This window comes from Diplotaxodon limnothrissa, linkage group LG17, assembly GCF_057381915.1.
Source record: "Diplotaxodon limnothrissa isolate DT_005_m linkage group LG17, D_limnothrissa_male_GT1.1, whole genome shotgun sequence".
Taxonomy (NCBI): Eukaryota; Metazoa; Chordata; class Actinopteri; order Cichliformes; family Cichlidae; genus Diplotaxodon; species Diplotaxodon limnothrissa.
In genome coordinates this window covers 5,409,892-5,429,717 of record NC_140612.1, presented here as the reverse complement: position 1 = coordinate 5,429,717, position 19,826 = coordinate 5,409,892, and the positions used below count along the sequence as shown (strand labels likewise).

The window sequence follows — 19,826 nt, the reverse complement described above, 5'->3', positions numbered from 1 at the left end:
CAAATCAGCAACATATTCTGTCTGGTTTATTGATCCGACTCCTGATGAGTACACAGAATATAATGTGCAGCTATGAGTATTTGTTAGAAATGTTTATTGATGGGCATACTGAGCAGACAGAAACATTTTTTCTGTAGAAGACAGATGGCAATGCTGTTCTCCTGCACACCAAATCCACTGTTTGGGTTTCTGTTCTTTGAATCCCTGTGTTTCAGCTCCTTAAAAGGGAAGCTTACCATTGCAGAGATTCGCAGTTAACGTCACCGCAAAGCAAAAGATTAATGTTCCTCTTGGTCTTCATTCCTTTACCTGAATTTCTGCAAATTACCATGACAGTGTCTCCAGCTCTCACACAATTTAGCATGTGAAAGTAATCATTCGCAATCTGCTTTACCGGTGGATGAATTGTCACCGTATTCCCGAAACAGATATCGTTAGCCTGTGAAAATGAAATGTCGCGGCTCTTTGTTCCAAAGTACAATTCATCCACGTCCTTGCTAACTGGGTGAAATATGAAACATGTTAAAAACAATGAAGCAAAAAGGATAAAACGGGATCGAATCGGCCGTCACAGAAGAATTTAATTAATTAATGAACCGATAAATCACTTCTCGTGCATTTTTGAAGGAGGAGTTACATACATGCGCACACACACAAAATTCGCATACAGCTATGTTATTTTTTGTTTCCGAGACTCGCTGTAGTTCTATTTGTCAAACAGCATGAATGTCAACATATTCATATGTATTTTCATCTCTGTTTTTTTCTTCCTCCCCCTTGTCAAATCTGTACAATCAATTCCTCGACAGACACACACATACGCCCTCTTTGTCAATGTGGAAAAGGGTTTTTTGTGTAAATGGTTAGAAACAATGACAAATGTCTACAATAGACATGGTTCTTTCTTTCATTCTTTCATTCATTCAAATGTCATTATCACAAATAAAGGTAAGTCAGTGGCAGTTCATTTAGATTCATTCTATCTGTGTGTGTGCGCGCAGTCTTGTTTTCCTGACCAGCTCTGTTTCTTGCCTTGTGCTGTGCACTGAGCCATGAGTAAAAGCATTAACATGTGAAAGAAATACACTTCATTGTGAAGCACTGTGCACTGTGTTTTAGTTAGGTCAGGAGTGGGGGTGGGGGGTGCGGGCTCAAAAGGAAATAAAAGAAAGTGTGTGTGTGTGTGTGTGTGTGTGGGGGGGGGGGTGTTAGAGAGTTGGAGAAGGTTTCAAATTAGGTTACATCCAGATCACAATACCCTTTTTGAGATGCTTACCTCAGACGTACTATGGTTTGAGTCCTAATAATGTTTAAAAGTAAAGAACTGAAACACAATTCCTGCTTAGGAATTTGTGGCGGCCTGCCTTTTTAAAGAAGTGATAGTTTATACGTTTTAGTCCAAAGCAAGAGTGGTTGGTCTGTGTTTTGTCGTCTGTACAAGGGATAGTTTTTCAAATCATCGTCATCATCGTTGGCAAAAGCTCGGAAAAGCTTGAGAAAGTAAATAGTGAGAGATACTCAGGAGACTGAAAAGATTCGGCATGAGCCCCCGCATCCTCAGGACCTTCTATCGCTGTGCCATTGAGAGCATCCTCACTGGATGCATCACCACCTGGTATGGCAACAGCACCGCCTACAACTGCAAAGCTCTCCAGCGAGTAGTGCGGTGCTCTGAACGGATAATTGGAGGTGAGCTTCCCTCCCTCCAAGACATCTACAGGAAGCGGTGCCTGAGGAAAGCGGGGAGGATCATCAAGGACTCCAGTCACCCCAGCCATAAACTGTTCAGACTGCTTCCATCAGGAAGGAGGTTCTGCAGCATCCGGTCCCGAACCAGCAGACTGAGAGACAGCTTTTTCCATCAGGCCATCAGACTGCTGAACACGTCATAGACACCTCAGCTTCACTACTGGAACTTCAACATTATGCACTCCACACTGTATATAAATGCCACTTGTTTTGCACATATTCAACTCTGTATATTTTATATATTTTATTATTATTATTATTATTATTATTATTATTTTATTTTATTTTTTTACTATTTAATTTGTAAAAATGTGTATACACACACACACACACACACACACACACACACACACACACACACACACACGTAGGAAAATATTTAGTATACACATCCAGAAATGCATACACTATTATATATTGTACATATATTTATTAGTTTCAGGTTGGCCATTCTTGTATTTTGCTCGTTTGTGTTGTTGTGTTTGCACATCTCTGTTGCTTGTGGGGCTCGCACACAAGAATTTCACTCGCATGTGCTGTGCCAGTGTGCCTGCACATGTGATGTGACAATAAAAAGTGATTTGATTTGATTTGATTTGATACTGTATATCAGATAGTGAGCTATAATATGAAGTCAGTATAAATCCCTTGTCATGTTGTTATCTGTTTAGTTTATGGCTGGACAGGCATATTATTGGGCCTCTTGTTACTGTCACTAAGACACCTGGATAGGACTCCAGTCACCCCAGCCATAAACTGTTCAGACTACTTCCATCAGGAAGGAGGTTCTGCAGCATCCGGTCCCGAACCAGCAGACTGAGAGACAGCTTTTTCCATCAGGCCATCAGACTGATGAACACGTCATAGACACCTCAGCTTCACTACTGGAACTTTAACATTATGCACTCCATACTGTACAGTAATGCCACTGTTTTGCACATGTCTCAACTCTGTATATTTTTATATATTTTATTTATTGTTTACTCTATTTAATTTGTAAAATACAGTGGGGCAAAAAAGTATTTAGTCAGCCACCGATTGTGCAAGTTCCCCCACTTAAAATGATGACAGAGGTCAGTAATTTGCACCAGAGGTACACTTCAACTGTGAGAGACAGAATGTGAAAAAAAAAATCCATGAATCCACATGGTAGGATTTGTAAAGAATTTATTCGTAAATCAGGGTGGAAAACAAGTATTTGGTCAATAACAAAAATACAACTCAATACTTTGTAACATAACCTTTGTTGGCAATAACAGAGGTCAAACGTTTACTATAGGTCTTTACCAGGTTTGCACACACAGTAGCTGGTATTTTGGCCCATTCCTCCATGCAGATCTTCTCGAGAGCAGTGATGTTTTGGGGCTGTCGCCGAGCAACATGGACTTTCAACTCCCGCCACAGATTTTCTATGGGGTTGAGGTCTGGAGACTGGCTAGGCCACTCCAGGACTTTCAAATGCTTCTTACGGAGCCACTCCTTTGTTGCCCGGGCGTTGTGTTTTGGATCATTGTCATGTTGGAAGACCCAGCCTCGTTTCATCTTCAAAGTTCTCACTGATGGAAGGAGGTTTTGGCTCAAAATCTCACGATACATGGCCCCATTCATTCTGTCCTTAACACGGATCAGTCGTCCTGTCCCCTTGGCAGAAAAACAGCCCTATAGCATGATGTTTCCACCCCCATGCTTCACAGTAGGTATGGTGTTCTTGGGATGCAACTCAGTATTCTTCTTCCTCCAAACACGACGAGTTGAGTTTATACCAAAAAGTTCTACTTTGGTTTCATCTGACCACATGACATTCTCCCAATCCTCTGCTGTATCATCCATGTGCTCTCTGGCAAACTTCAGACGGGCCTGGACATGCACTGGCTTCAGCAGCGGAACACGTCTGGCACTGCGGGATTTGATTCCCTGCCGTTGTAGTGTGTTACTGATGGTGACCTTTGTTACTTTGGTCCCAGCTCTCTGCAGGTCATTCACCAGGTCCCCCCGTGTGGTTCTGGGATCTTTGCTCACCGTTCTCATGATCATTTTGACCCCACGGGATGAGATCTTGCGTGGAGCCCCAGATCGAGGGAGATTATCAGTGGTCTTGTATGTCTTCCATTTTCTGATGATTGCTCCCACAGTTGATTTTTTCACACCAAGCTGCTTGCCTATTGTAGATTCACTCTTCCCAGTCTGGTGCAGGTCTACAATACTTTTCCTGGTGTCCTTCGAAAGCTCTTTGGTCTTGGCCATGGCGGAGTTTGGAGTCTGACTGTTTGAGGCTGTGGACAGGTGTCTTTTATACAGATGATGAGTTCAAACAGGTGCCATTCATACAGGTAACGAGTGGGGGACAGAAAAGCTTCTTACAGAAGACGTTACAGGTCTGTGAGAGCCAGAGATTTTCCTTGTTTGAGGTGACCAAATACTTATTTTCCACCCTGATTTACGAATAAATTCTTTACAAATCCTACCATGTGAAGTCAAGAATTTTTTTTTCACATTCTGTCTCTCACAGTTGCAGTGTACCTCTGGTGCAAATTACTGACCTCTGTCATCATTTTAAGTGGGGGAACTTGCACAACCGGTGGCTGACTAAATACTTTTTTGCCCCACTGTATGTGTACACACACACACACACACACACACACACACACACACACACACACACACACACACACACACACACACGTAGAAAAATATTTAGTATACACATCCAGAAATGCATATACTATTATATATTGTACATATATTTATTAGTTTCAGATGTAGCCATTCTTGTATTTTGCTTGTTTACATTATTGTATTTTGCACAACTCTGTTGCTTGTGAAGCTCGCACACAAGAATTTCACTCACATGTGCTGTACCAATGTACCTGCACATGTGATGTGACAATAAAAGTGATTTGATTTGATTTGATTTGATTAAATGTATTACATACAGCATGTGGCTGCACCATTCACAGTTTGTTTTTTTGTTTGTTTTTTTTAAGTTGCTGATTCATCTACTTGAGAAATAAATTAGACTGCTCAAAAGAGTTAAAGGAACACTTTAAAAACACATCGAATCTCAATAAGAAAAAAACATGTGGATATGTATACTGATATAGACTCGGTAATGTGTGAGGAATGGAACGATGTCACACTTTTGATGGATTTCATTGGATCAGGTAACTGTGGGGCCATTTAGTGGTATCAGTTCCTTCGTCCTCCAGAAACTGCCTGCACACTCTGGCATACTCATACATGAGGCCATATTTGTGTGCAAAGTGTATCAGTGTTAGTCCTTCCTCCTCTTCCTCCTCATCGCCTTCTCCTCTGTGTTGTCCTCATCATTACTGTGCTTTGCCTTCAGGGTGTCCATTGGATCCTTCTGCCTGGAAGACACCCCTTAGGGCCCCATCTGTTATGTGTATGTGTGGATGTAAGAGTGGCCTGATAACCCAGAGTTTCCCCTGCTTTTGCCTGTTATATTCATATCCTTATAGAGGAAATAGACATACAATAGCACTATTTATTAATGGATATCAAAAATAAGTCAGTGGTTTCTATTTGCTTTAAGTTACTTACCTCAGAACCACATAAAAATGAGCCCTCGTAATAGATGTGATCACTGTTATATAAGACAGTATTTTCACTGAAGCAGTAACAACATGATGCTTTGGCCTTATGACAAAGACAAAAAGAATTTAATTGAATGGAAATGCTGAATGTTTTTTGTCCTCCCCCCCCCAGTATCTGTATCTGAGCTTCTCTGTGTGTCTCTCTGCCTCTTCCCTCTTCTTGATCCAACTAAGTCATAGCCGAAGGCAATGCAGGCTTCAATACTCCCCTCATTGTCTGGGGAAGACACACACAAACGCACACACATGTACATGCATGCATTTGCAGATTTTAAATATGAATACCTCTGTCCTTATGCATTTGTAAAATTCCCCCCTAAAGTTTTCATTTTATCTGATTGGAAGGAGAAGCAGACTATGAATCAACCCATATATTTTCACATTTAGATTCAGATCACACATTTGGTTAAACTGTGCAGTGGTTTCCAAGAAAACATCCTGTATCTACGCTGCAGTTGAACAGAGCGCTGCTCTTCATGCAGCAGAATCATTAGGACTAAAAAGAGAGACTGCGTAATAGCTTAATTTTGGCAAATCTCAGAGGAGTTTGTGATTTGCTCTGTGTGTGGGTTTATAGTCTGTGAATATTCAGACAGTGTGGATTTCGGCATGGATGGAGGGGAAATATTGCACTTGTACTATTAGGCGAGTGAGGAAGTGAGGAATGTCTCTGACTCAGAAATCTTAATTTTAACCATAGCACTATTTTGTGGACAGTCACAGTATTGTGATCTCAGTTAGCAGCTGCACAGCTTCTCCTCTGATCCATTGTACACACAGGCTGATTGATATCCATGGATGAGGCAGAAGGAAAAAGAAAGACGAGGTCTGACATTTTTCAATCCGACAAGTTGAAACAAATTAAGCTAACTCATTTTCATCTTAGAAGTTTGCAGTTAACACATGCACATCTAAAGAGGTTACATCCCGAAACAAAAGATGCAAAAGTGACTTGATATCATGTTGAACTGTCTGGTTACACTCATCTAAAACCAGGACCAAAGAGTAAATCATGACTGCAGGTTGATTCAGTTGGGAGAATATTAAATGAGAAAAGCAGTGAATAATTTATGAGAAAATTTAGGACTCTGTACGTGTATTTTATAATGGTAGAGAATGCCTGAGAGCATCCGTGCTTGTTGAATTATCTTCTTTTATATAAACAAAAACCTAACCCAAATCTCTTTAGAAGAATTGGTCGAAAACATTCTACAGAATAAAGAAAATGATCATATTTGATTCTCATATTACGCATGGCCAAAATTTCCAAGTAATGAGGTCACCATTAATTCCTCTTAGCCAAAGGCTCAGGCTTCAGACTGCGCTAAACACTCATTTTATGATGAGAGCACGGAAAATCCACCCACCCGCTGTTACAATCTTTTGTTTATGAGGGGCAGCCAATCCGAAGAAAGTTGCATTGAAGCTAAAGTATTTATTTCAACCAATGAAATAGAGAGGTGCATAATGGGAAGGCAACGTAGTTCAGCTATACAATGTTCTTCATGTAGGAACAGGAGCACAGTATGAATAAAAATGCAATCACTCATTCATTTCAATGATATCACATAATGTTAATTCAGACAAAGGAGGCACCAACAAAATTTTTGCATTTCCAGTCATATCATGCAAACAGAGTTCTTAGTTGTTCACATTAGAGAAAATAAATCGACTGGTCGCTATAGAGCACTCAAAGTGCTATTTTATTATTATTTTTTTTTTACTACAGCCTCATTGTGATAGAAAGGTGTCAGAATCCACCGTGCATCACAGTTGTTGTTGTTTGCTGTTTTGGCAGGAAAAGGGGGAGGTAGTCATTTGGCAGGTAGTCATGCCTGATTGGTCCATGTGTGTATGTGTATACATGTTCAGTATTTAGTAGGAGAAGCAAGCACAGGTATGTAACAAATAAACAAAGGAAGGAATAAGAGCTCGGCAGATCTTGACAGCATTCGTTATTCTTCTGTTTACTGGATGTGAAATGACAGAAATTTGTTTTATGTGGACTTTATTGTGTCATTCTTTTAGTTTTACAACTTGAAGCTTTACCTTCATAGTTCACACTTGTCCTTTTTTGCAATGCTGTTTCCAGATGCAGTCTATGACAAGCAAACAAGCAAACCAAAAGCTGGATCACACTTTACATCGCTCTGTCTGCAGTAAACAGCAGGCAGTTCTAAACTTTTGTCGACATCACCTGAGGTGCACGTGAGACTCTGCCCATAATCGTCAAACTCCCTGCCACAAAGCCTGTTTGAAGTCCGATTGCACCGATTTGTGCTGATGTGATAGCGCATGTCCTCTCACAGCTTGTGAGCGACTGCTCTGTGCTCTCCCTCTCGAATGCTCTAGTCAGGCAGCATGATTTCCACTAGTACCTGATGCAAACTATCCCCTGCTGTGTGCAATGTCTCAGCCTGATTCTGCTGCTGTTTCCAGAACAGTGAGTGTTTATCAGCTACAGGATTTCTTGGCCACTAAAGCAGAGAGGGGAATGTTGGACTCTGTGTCTGCTGGATGTGTTAATCGGATGTTTGATGACTTATTCGGCCCCACCTTACCTGGATATAGTCACTGTTGTGTCATCTGCATGATCCATTGACCTTAAGCAGTGGTGGGCAAATCATTTCATTTTCAAGGCTGTTCCATTAAGCTTATAAAGAGATAAAATAAATATATTAAGCAGAAAATAGTTTAGTAATTGTTTTCTTCTGCTTATTTCTGCCTTCTTTAAATGGAACACAAATTAAGACAAATCTTGTTTTTAAATCTACGGGCTAGACAGTTTTCATATTTATTTGACTTGTATAGTGACTACAGAGCCCCTCTGATGACATGGTCCAAAAAATAAATAAATTGTGGCCACAAAATACTACTTCGTGGGCACCAAATGGATATAACGTGCCCGCGAAATACTTATTTGTGCCCACGAAATACTATTTTGAGGGCACGAAATAGGCATAACGTGTAATGCTAATTAGTGGGCATGAAACACTTGACCGATAACCGTGATCCTTCCCAGGCCCTTGCAGTTGGTTGACAATAAAATCTATCCTGGCATCCAGGTCGTGCTTTAGTTTGTAAAGTAACTGGGCTCTCAATATCCTGTTTAAATGTCTCTCCGTAAAAATGGTTCTTTGCATTGCCAGGCTTTTCAAAATGCATTTGTAGCTCTTTCCCAGCCTAAAATAAAACTCAATCATACTGTCTCTGTCCATGGTGTATAGGTTTAGCCTACTCTTATGCTTATGTCTCTACGCAGCTGTCCAGGAATTGTATCAATATGATGTGTGCACGTTATCTATTTCGTTGCCACAAATGCGTAATTCGTTGCCACATTCGTTGCCCTCGAAATAGTATTTCGCGGCCACAAATAAGTATTTTGTGGGCACGTTATACTATTTCGAGGGCACAAAGTAGTATTTTGTGGCCACAATTTATTTATTTTTTGGACCATGTCATCAGAGGGGCTCCGTAAGTGCCAGACCTAGCATAGGTCTTTCCTTTGTATCTTACATAATGGGGTGAAGATGTTTTAGCATTGTAGAGCGAAACCTATTCCCCAAGGTGCTTAGTAAGAGTGGAGAAAAGTAACTCTGTGACACACCAGACTCAGTCGTTTTGACTGTCTGATGACAAATCAACACTGAAACTGTTCGGGATTAAAACGGCCACTGCTGTATTTGTGATTTGTGAACACACTTTTTAATCCCATACTTTCAGTGGTAGTTATTTAAATGTGAGAAGTGCCAGTTATCTTCCTTTTGCGTTTGCAATTATTTTGAACGACATTGTCTTTAATTAGTTATTTATCATTTGTTGCTTATTACACTGACACTAGTGACACTGACTGCTAGGGTAAGTGTAGCACTGGTAGCATGAGGAGATACCTGGACCATACAGAGGTTGTACAGGTAGTCCAGCTCTTCCAGAGTGGCACATCAATATATGTCATTGCCAGAAGGTTTGTTGTGTCTCCCAGGAAATAGACCACTACTCTAGGAAAGCTAGACAGACCCATAGAAGGTCCTCAACCTATCTGCAGGACTGATATCTGCTCATTTTTTTCAAGGAGGAAGACAATGAGCCCCGTCAGAGCTACAAAATTACCTTCAACAGGCCCCTGGCCACTTCATGAGGGAGGCCTGATGGTCCTCTAGTGTGCTTGCTGCCTGGCACCGTGGAACCCGATTGGCATCTGCCATAGAATATCAGAACTGGCAGGTTCCTCATTGGCACCTTGTGCTTTTCACAGAACATCATTTTTTCATTTTAATTTTTGAGGTGTCTTTGAATTCTGCCCTCTGTAGGTTGGTCATTTATATTTCTAGTAAAAGGTGTGGCATCCTTTCATTCCTAGCACATGACCCAGTTCACATCAGTATAGACATCAGGCATGATTTTGTTTCCTCACTGAGATCTGATTTGTCGCTTTAATTATTCTCAGCCATCTTATTTACCGCTTTTATTTCTGATGAGTGAAAATTTTAGAAACAAGCTTTCAGATCCCGGTTTAAAAGCTCTCATTGTGCCATTTCCACTGTGACATGAAGAAAACATTAAATCCTTGTTATTTAAGTATCTCTCAGGCAGCTAGCAGTGCATTGCACCCTTCCTTCATGCGTTTGTTGTTTCTTTTTCCCTTTACATGCTTGTGTTCACCACCCACTATGTTCTCAACAGCTCTCTTAGTCACCAAATACTTTACGCCGGCTGCTCTTCTGCTCCAGTTGTTGCTCAGCCTGTGTGGCTGCTCTTGGAGCCTTGTGGGAGACATGAGGTAATGATGCAGAGGTGTGCTTCTTTATTCACAAATACACAATATGCACTCCCTATTTTCTCTCCTTTTCACTTGCTCTCACCAGTATGTGGTTGGGTTAATGAGTTCTTTGCTTGGGTTTTCCCCCCCTGCGCACTGGCAGCACTACACAGCCTTGACGGGAGATGTTATGAGGTGACTTCAGCATTTAAAAATGTTCAAACGCCACACTTCACGCTTATGTGTACCCGCATGGCCAGTCTAGTCTTTTTTGCCTAGCAGTCACAGGTCAACAGGTGGGATTCTAAAAGATACAAGCTCGTGTCGGCAGTAGGAATAATTTTAGTGGTCAAAGTGAATCTCGTTTTCTGTAAGAAATACAGATATTTTTATTTGAAAACTTCAGATAAATAGTAAATTCATTCAGAGAGCCAGTCTACCAGTTGGTGTTTAATATTTATGCAAGCGGCGGTTTGAAGACTTTCTCACGTTCACCACTTTATCGAGTCATCGAGATAACGTAAAGTTCATATGGGAACTCTGATTCACTCCCCCCACCCGCTTGCTTTCTTTTTGAATTTTCTGACGGGTCTGTTTGTCAGATATGCTGGCTGCTCATGTGTGTGACAATCTGTCTTTGTAGTCGATCTTGTTGAATGAGTGATGTGCGATTGTGTGTGTGTGTGTGTGTGTGTGTGTGTGTGTGTAGTCTATTCTCTGTCATTCAGAAAGGATTCATTTAGTGGCTCAGATCTTGTCAGCTACAGACTCGCTTCTTTGTGTCAGTCAGTCTGTGTGAGTCTGTATGTGCTCGCAAATGAATAAAAATTACTCTCACACAAAGGTATGATTCTTATTTGTGTGCTCAGCTTTTAATCAGTGATACTGCTAGCTGAGATGCTAATCGAAACACCTGACTCCAGCTGAGACAGAAGAATGGCTCTCTAATTGTAAAATCCACCACTGAATATTGAGGTTTACGAGAACAAGGTTATTTATTTGTAGTGCATAAAAGTGCTTAACTGTTAACCCTACATAACAGTTGCAGTGCGATAGCAGTGATCTGTGCTCGCTGTTATCTGCTCTTTATACAGGGCTCTAGACTAACTTTTTGCCATGGGCGTACCGGTACGCCTAACTTTAAAAAGTTAGGCGTAATTATTTTCTAATAATTTATATAATTTAATGTGTTTTTCTGGATACACTGTGCTTTTTCAGCATTCAAAGATTGATGACACCGTGTCAGAGCACTGGCTATGAATTTCAGAAGGATCAGGCCTTAACTTAACAGAAAAGTTAGCAATAGTTCTTTTCCTATTACAGCTACATCCACTTCTGTCGTGCCTAGGCTGCTCACTAGGGCTGGGTATCATCACTGATTTCTATAATCCATTCGATTCCGGTTTTCAAAGTCCCGATTCGATTCAACTTAGCCTCAGACAGTCAGAAATATTATGATTCTGATCATTTATCAGTACTGATACACATGAGACTTCTTCAGAATTGTGAAAATCACAGCAGATGCCTTTGTGTGAAAGTAACTGAGAATAAAACACAGAAAAACATGAAGGAGATTTTCCCTGGTCTGGCTTTTTATAGCAGATAACCTTAAAAATATTCTACAATGTTCTGCATATAAAGTTTAAATTTCTTCAGTATTGAACAACAGAAAAAATTGGCTTTCTTGTCCGAGGTCATTTAAGTGAAAAAAAGAAAAGAAAAAGTGTAATACAGAATAACCTATGTCATATTGAAGGGTTAATTAACGGGAATAGTAGCCTCTGTCGTTTGTGTGTGGCTTGATTACATTAGCATCCCTGTGATAAGGGCCTGCTCTGTCAAAACAAAAGGCCAAAAACATAAAAAATGCAGCAGGTCATTAACCAGCTTCACAGGTTTTACCTCTTAATCAAAGAGAGAGATGTGTGGAGTGTGGAGCTTCATCACTAATTAGTCTCTCACAGGACAAATAGATACATTTAGCTGGCTAGGATACTGGCAACGGTACTACTGGTAGCGTACACTCACCTTATTTGTCCCCAGTAGGAATCATTTATGATAATTAGGAATTTCCCAGATTCCAGTGTGTCGATTCAGTTCCAAGCTTTAAATGGGACACGCCCCCTAGGATGGTTGATAATGACCTGACCTGAGCTAATGATGATGATTCTGATGACTTCTAGATACAGACATGTATTGTTAGGCTCATTTGTCCTAAAGAAATAGACTTTACATGTGATAAACAATTTGCATACATTCTTGTGTATGAGAGTCTATTTGCCACTTCAAAGAAAGTTTGACTAACAACAGCTAACAGCAGCAAAAACAGAAGTTCTTACCTTAACCTCCTACGACCTGGCGTCCACATATGTGGACATCACATTTTGGGTTATTTAGACCAAAATACTCAATTTTGCTCTACAAGGGCCTGATATCCACTTACGAGGACATAATACTGCTACTGTTCTATCAAAATTTTAAATGAATATCCTCATATGTGGCTCTTATTTTTCTTAGAAACAAAAATTAGATAAAAACAAAATCTGGTAATTCTTTGTTTTTACATTCATCAGGTCCCAATCAGCTCAAATATCCATCCATCCATCCATCTTCATCCGCTTTGTCCGGGGCCGGGTCGCGGGGGCAGCAGCCTAAGCAAAGAGGCCCAGACCTCCCTCTCCCCAGCCACCTCCTCCAGCTTATCCGGGGGAATACCAAGGCGTTCCCAGGCCAGCCGAGAGATATAATCTCTCCAGCGTGTCCTGGGTCTGCCCCGGGGCCTCCTCCCGGTGGGACATGCCTGGAACACCTCACCCAGGAGGCGCCCAGGGGGCATCCTTGTCAGATGCCCGAACCACCTCAGCTGGCTCCTTTCGATGTGGAGCAGCAGCTGCTCTACTCTGAGCCCCTCCCGGATGGCCAAACTTCTCACCCTATCTCTAAGGGAGAGGCCAGCCACCCTTCGGAGGAAGCTCATTTCTGCCGCTTGTATCCGCGATCTCGTTCTTTCGGTCACTACCCACAGCTCGTGGCCATAGGTGAGGGTAGGGACGTAGATCGACCGGTAAATTGAGAGCTTCGCTTTTACACTCAGCTCCCTCTTCACCACGACGGACCGGTGCAGCGTCCGCATTACTGCAGCTGCAGCCCCAATCCGTCTGTCGATCTCCGGCTCCCTTCTCCCATCACTCGCGAACAAGACCCCGAGATACTTGAACTCCTCCACTTGGGGCAGGAACTCATCCCCGACCCGGAGTGGGCACTCCACCCTTTTCCGGCTGAGAACCATGGCCTCAGATTTGGAGGTGCTGATCCTCATTCCCGCTGCTTCACACTCGGCTGCGAACCGTTCCAGTGCGAGCTGGAGGCCCTCACCCGATGAAGCCAACAGAACCACATCATCTGCAAAAATCAGAGATGAGATTCTGAGGCCACCAAAGCGAAAGCCCTCCGCCACTTGGCTGTGCCTAGAAATCCTGTCCATAAAAATTATGAACAGAACCGGAGACAAAGGGCAGCCCTGGCGGAGCCCATCACCCACCGGGAACGAGTCCGACTTATTGCCGGCAATGCGAACCAAGCTCTTGCAACGGTTGTATAGGGATCGAATGGCCCGTAGCAATGGGCCAGACACCCCATATTCCCGCAACACCTCCCACAGGACACCCCGAGGGACACGGTCGAATGCCTTCTCCAAGTCCACAAAACACATGTAGACTGGTTGGGCAAACTCCCATGCACCCTCAAGTATCCTGGAGAGGATAAAGAGCTGGTCCAGTGTTCCGCGACCAGGACGAAAACCGCATTGTTCCTCCTGTATCCGAGGTTCGACTAATGGACGAACTCTCCTTTCCAGCACCCTGGCATAGACTTTCCCAGGGAGGCTGAGGAGTGTGAGCCCCCTGTAGTTGGAACACACCCTCCGGTCCCCTTTCTTAAAGATGGGGACCACCACCCCGGTCTGCCAGTCCACAGGTACTGCCCCTGATCTCCACGCAACATTGCAGAGGCGTGTCAACCAGGACAGCCCTACAACGTCCAGAGCCTTCAGGAACTCGGGGCGGACCTCATCAACACCAGGGGCTCTGCCACCAAGGAGTTGTTTAACTGCCTTAGTGACCTCGCCCCCGGAAATTGGCGGGTCATTCCCCTCATCCCCAGACTCTGCTTCCTCCTCGGAAGACGTGTCAGTGGGATTAAGGAGGTCCTCGAAGTATTCCTTCCACCGCCTGACAATTTTCTCAGTCGACGTCAGCAGCGCTCCGCCAGCACTATACACAGTGCAGGTAGAGCACCGCTTTCCCCTCCTGAGACGTCTGATGGTTTGCCAGAATCTCTTCGAGGCAGTCTGAAAGTCTTTTTCAATGGCCTCTCCGAACTCCTCCCACACCCGAGTTTTTGCTTCAGCCACTGCCCGAGCCGCATTCCGCTTGGCCTGTCGATACCTGTCGGCTGCCTCCGGAGTCCCACAGGCTAACCAAGCCCGATAGGACTCCTTCTTCAGCCTGGTGGCTCCCTTCACCTCTGGTGTCCACCATTTGGTTCGGGGATTACCACCATGGCAGGCACCAACCACCTTGCGGCCGCAGCTCAATGCAGCAGCTTTGGCAATGGAGACGCTGAACATGGTCCATTCGGACTCAATGTCCCCAGTCTCCCTCGGAATGCTGTTGAAGCTCTGCCGGAGGTGTGCGTTGAAGATCTCACGGACTGGGGCCTCTGCTAGACGTTCCCAGCACACCCTCACTACGCGTTTAGGTGCACCAGGTCTGTCCAGCGTCCTCCCCCGCCACCTGATCCAACTCACCACCAGGTGGTGATCAGTTGACAGCTCAGCCCCTCTCTTTACCCGAGTGTCCAGAACATATGGTCGCAGGTCTGCTGATACGATTACAAAATCGATCATCGACCTACGGCCTAGAGCGTCCTGGTGCCACGTGCACTTATGGACACTCTTATGTTCGAACAGGGTGTTCGTTATGGCCAAACTGTGATTAGCACAGAAGTCCAATAACAGAGCACCGCTCGGGTTCAGATCAGGGAGGCCGTTCCTCCCAATCACGCCCCTCCAGGTCTCGCTGTCGTTACCCACGTGAGCATTGAAGTCTCCCAGCAGGACAACAGAGTCTCCAGGTGGAGCACCCTCCAGCACCCCCCCCCCCCCCCCCCCCCCCCCCCCCCCCCAGGGACTCTAAGAAGGCTGGGTACTCTGAACTGCCACTCGGCGCATAAGCGCAGATGACAGTCAGGACCCGTTCCCCGACCCTAAGGCGCAGGGAACAAACCCTCTCGTCCACCGGGAAAAACCCCAACGTACCGGCAGCAAGCCGAGGGGATATTAGGATACCCACCCCAGCCCGCCGCCTCTCACCAGGGGCAACTCCAGACTGAGACAGAGTCCAGCCCCTCTCCAGGAGACTGGTTCCAGAGCCCAAGCCATGTGTAGAGGTGAGCCCGACTATATCTAGCCGGTACCTCTCAACCTCACGCACTAACTCAGGCTCCTTCCCCACCAGAGAGGTGACATTCCATGTCCCTATTGCCAGTCTTGGCAGCCGGGGGTCAGTCCGCCAGGGCCTCCGCTCCTGGCCGCCACCCGGCACACAATGCACCCGACCCCTATGGCGCCTCCTGCGGGTGGTGGGCCTGCGGGAGGATGGGCCCATGTCTCCTCTTCGGGCTGTGCCCGGCCGGGCCCCATGGACTAAGGCCCGGCCACCAGACGCTCGCCCTCGGGCACCCTCCCCGGGCCTGGCTCCAGGGCGGGGCCCCGGTAACCCTGTCCCGGGCAGGGTAAACTGTTCCCTCGGTGTCCTTTTCATAAGGGTCTTAGCTCAAATATCAAAGAGAAATTAAAAATGCATGCTGTGGAAGAGTTCGGGCCTTAGGAGGTTAAAAACAGTTCAGGACATCCTCAACATCGGACCTCAGTATTGTTGTCATCTGACATAAGTGAACATCACTTAACACATTGGGTTACTTTCAAGTTTTAATCTTCTCTAGCATCTAAACAGCAACAGACTTCCTACACTCACTACAGACAAACAACAACCATAGTTGTTTTTCCTACAGTGGCTAACGTAGCTAGGATTTTGCATTGAATTGGGAGGGTTACGGAAAACTCAGATGACTACAACGTAGTAATATTAATGTAAGTTAATCAAGTAGGGAAGTTTCATTGCCAAAATTATGCTGATTTCCAGCTTCATGTTATAGTTTTACATTAGTCTCAGTCCAAAATAATCTTTATTTGGCCTCGGTTTAGTCATTTTATCTACTCCCTGCCCCCATACTAATCTAATCCGACTTTCTTCTCATTGGTTGCCTCTTACAAACAGAAGATTTTAACAGCAGGGTGGATGGGGGTCATAGAGAAAAAACACATATGCTGACCTCATTGTTAGAAACTTTGGGCATGTTTGATATGAGGTAATAAACAGTAAACTGACAGTACAATAGATCGATTTCACAGCTTTACAGCTTTTGTTAAAATTGCTCATTCATCTCTGTCATTTTCTAGAGAGAATGATTAAAAAAAACCCTGCCAAAAAAGATAAACAACCCAGCGGGTAATGAAAGCAATAAGAACGTGTTTAAGTACATAAAATGTTACATCCAGGGCCTTTGAGAAATAGTGGGCTCTCAGTGCATGAAATGAGGTTAAGCTGTTTAACTGGTGTTTTATCTATGTCAGCCAGACGATAATGCAGATTCGAAATAGGCAGTGCGAGTTAAACTAAACCAGAGGCCGTTTTTCGGTATTTAATATTTGATACATATCCAGTTATCTTTGCCGCCAGTGATGCAAACAGGAGCAGACACTCACTAAAAAAGTCAAGCCCTACATTATTCAGAGTAATAATCCCGCATGTTTTCCGAACACTTCGCTCACTCGGCAGTGCAGAACCTTTGACAGACAGTGAAATCAGCTCTCTGTGTGTTTATGCTGTCCATGGGAGCTTAATTGGTGTAAGCGTGGGCGAGGGGAGACAGACACACACACACTACACAAACATGCCATACGTCTATGTGCACACTGCTGTCCTCATTTTGTCTCATTCTGTGCTTCTCTGTTCCTCCCACTTGTCTTGCATATCATCCTCTCTCTGCTCCTCTTTCTGTTCTTACTTTAGCTTCCTTGCCCTCTGCTGCTGTATCTCCTTTTCTTCTTTCTGCCATCTATCCACTCTCCTCCTCTCCTGTGTTTTCTCTCCTCCCCTGAGTGAAAGGTGAGCTCAAATGACTGGGGATAAAAAGGAGCAGCAGCATCAGGTGTAAATGGTTTCTGTCTTGACCACTTTAACAGCTGACTGCTCTTTTGGCTGAAAAATAACTTTTATTTATGATTTCTTTCCTTTCTATCTGTCTTTTGTGGTGCTTTAGTTCAGAGATGACTAAATGACAATTCTAATAATTAATTACAAATTGCTTATTTCGAAGCAAATGAATCAGTTTTAGCAGCTTAAAACCTGTTGTTCTCTTTATGAACAACAACGACAAACTAAAAAGGAAAATGTACCACACAATGCAAAACAACAGTTATACAGTATTATAATTTTTGTGTTTTGTCATGGGTCATGAGTTTTCAACCAGCTGTGCATCCATCAGGTTGGTTTTTAAAGATGCTAGAATTTGGGACATGTTTTGTACCTGGAGCATGTTCACTACTGTGTGTGTGTGTGTGTGTGTGTGTGTGTGTGTGTGTGTGTGTGTGTGTGTGTGTGTGTGTGTGTGTGTGTTGCCATTTACTATTAGCTGAAAATAGTGTGAGGTGATGGAAACATTGCTTTAGTAGAAGAAGCAATAAAATGGTTGGATGTAAAACACTTCACTACAAATAAAACTGTATTATTGGCAAATTCCAGACAAAGCAGCAAAAATAAATATTCCTCCTCAGCGTTACATGGATTAGCATTATTGTGAGCTCATTTTAAACACTTTACATTCTGCTTACAATCAGCTCAGAAACACAGGCCTACATTTTGATTTACCGAAGTATATTAAATATATTTATTTAAAAACAGGTGAATTAAAGGCTTGAGCCTTTGACTTTCAATATCTACAGTAGGATTTGTATTAGAAAAACAGCTGGTTAAACTTGATGCTAATCTGAAAGCGTTTGTGGAATCTGTTTGACACAGGAGGAGTTACCTTCTCCTTCATTGAAGCTTTCTTTACTAACATGGTAAACAAGTTACATATGTTACACATGTTGGCTGTGATGGTCAACAGGAGAAACTCCATTCAACTCAAGTGCAGTGAAAGCAATGTAAGCTTGTCTACTATGCTAGTCTCCCATCCATCACCTGTGATGGAAATAGATGTGTGAGAAGACTTCTGACACAATACTGAGATGAAAGGAGAAAGACCCTGACAGAACACTACTGTTTTATACATATTTCAGACCTGGTTATGTGTGTATGCCGGCGATATGAATGAGGCCCCAGAGGTTTAAAATATGGGTAACTAAAGTTTTTTTTTTTTTATATAAGATCAAGGATCTGTCCATGTCAAACAAACTGTTGGCTTTCAGTCGTGTTTAGTCATATTTATTCCTGTTTAAAAAATCCATCAGTGAATAAATACTTAGGTCAAATATTTTTGCTCTACAACACCTCGGTAAGAAATAATAAAAACACTGTATTACTGAGCACAGGAAACTTATTAGAGCTTCAATTTAAATGGAATATAAGGACTTGTGCCACTCTGCTTTGACCTTTTAACTAGAGCACTCCACTTTGATTGCCTGCAGTCAGTGAAGTAAAGTAGGATTTGAGGTTTTGGTGACAGATACTGTGTGTTCAAATCTTAGCCAATGTAAAGGCTTAAAATATGCTTAAATCACAGTTGCACTTTAAAGAGTCTTTAAGGGACAGTCCAATATTTCTTTTGGAAAGAATGATACCACTGTTTTATCTTAGCTTCACCAGCAAACACTGAAAAATCATCCCATTTACTGCTTGTTTAAACTTGGCAAACAGCTATACATTTATATTGTGCTTGTTATTCAAGCACTTTACAATTTGATTGTCATACACCCATTAGCACACACACCAAGACTGTGAACCAGGTTATAAGGTGACACCACTGGCAGCCACTAAGTGCGCTCCCTTTAGCTGATTTTAATACACTGGTAGAATGGCTGGAGAATGCGATAATTCCTCAGTGGAGCTGGAGGTAGCTCTGAGGTTTTCAGTCTCCACAGTCTCTTGGTGTAGCATTATACTCGGATACTGAAGGTCATATGTCAATCTATACTTGATGCAGAGATAGATGCTGTTGTGTGTTGGGTTTCTGAGTGGTCAGTGCACAAACAAATTGGGTCACAAATCTCAGCTTGTAAAAAATGGGTTGTTGATTGGTGACTGAATCCCCTTCAGTGGTTTGAAAAATTCAATTTTGTATTATATTGGAAAACAGCAGAGTGAATGTCGCTTCAGCTGTGTCCCCGGGCGACAGCATTAGAGGAAAAAGTAACACAACTGCTTATCGTACATGTGGCATCTTTGGATAGAAAAAAAGCACCTGCCTTCACCCTCCGTATTCAGCTGTTGAAAGAGGGCACAGCGAAACAAGGATCACAGCGATCGATTTCGATCAACGCTCTCTCCGTCACACACATGCTCACACACGCAAGCAGGAATGTAAAGCCAATAGCTGTTTGGTCATGTGTGACAAGTTACAGTTAAACCATCTGCTCTGAC

General features: G+C 43.2%; 1 protein-coding gene across 1 annotated transcript in view; it reads left to right on the top strand.

Moving 5' to 3' along the window:
* ptprz1b (protein tyrosine phosphatase receptor type Z1b) overlaps positions 1-19,826 on the top strand; it is a 66,166-nt gene that overhangs the window by 24,297 nt on the left and 22,043 nt on the right. The gene's annotated exons all lie outside the window — the stretch shown is intronic.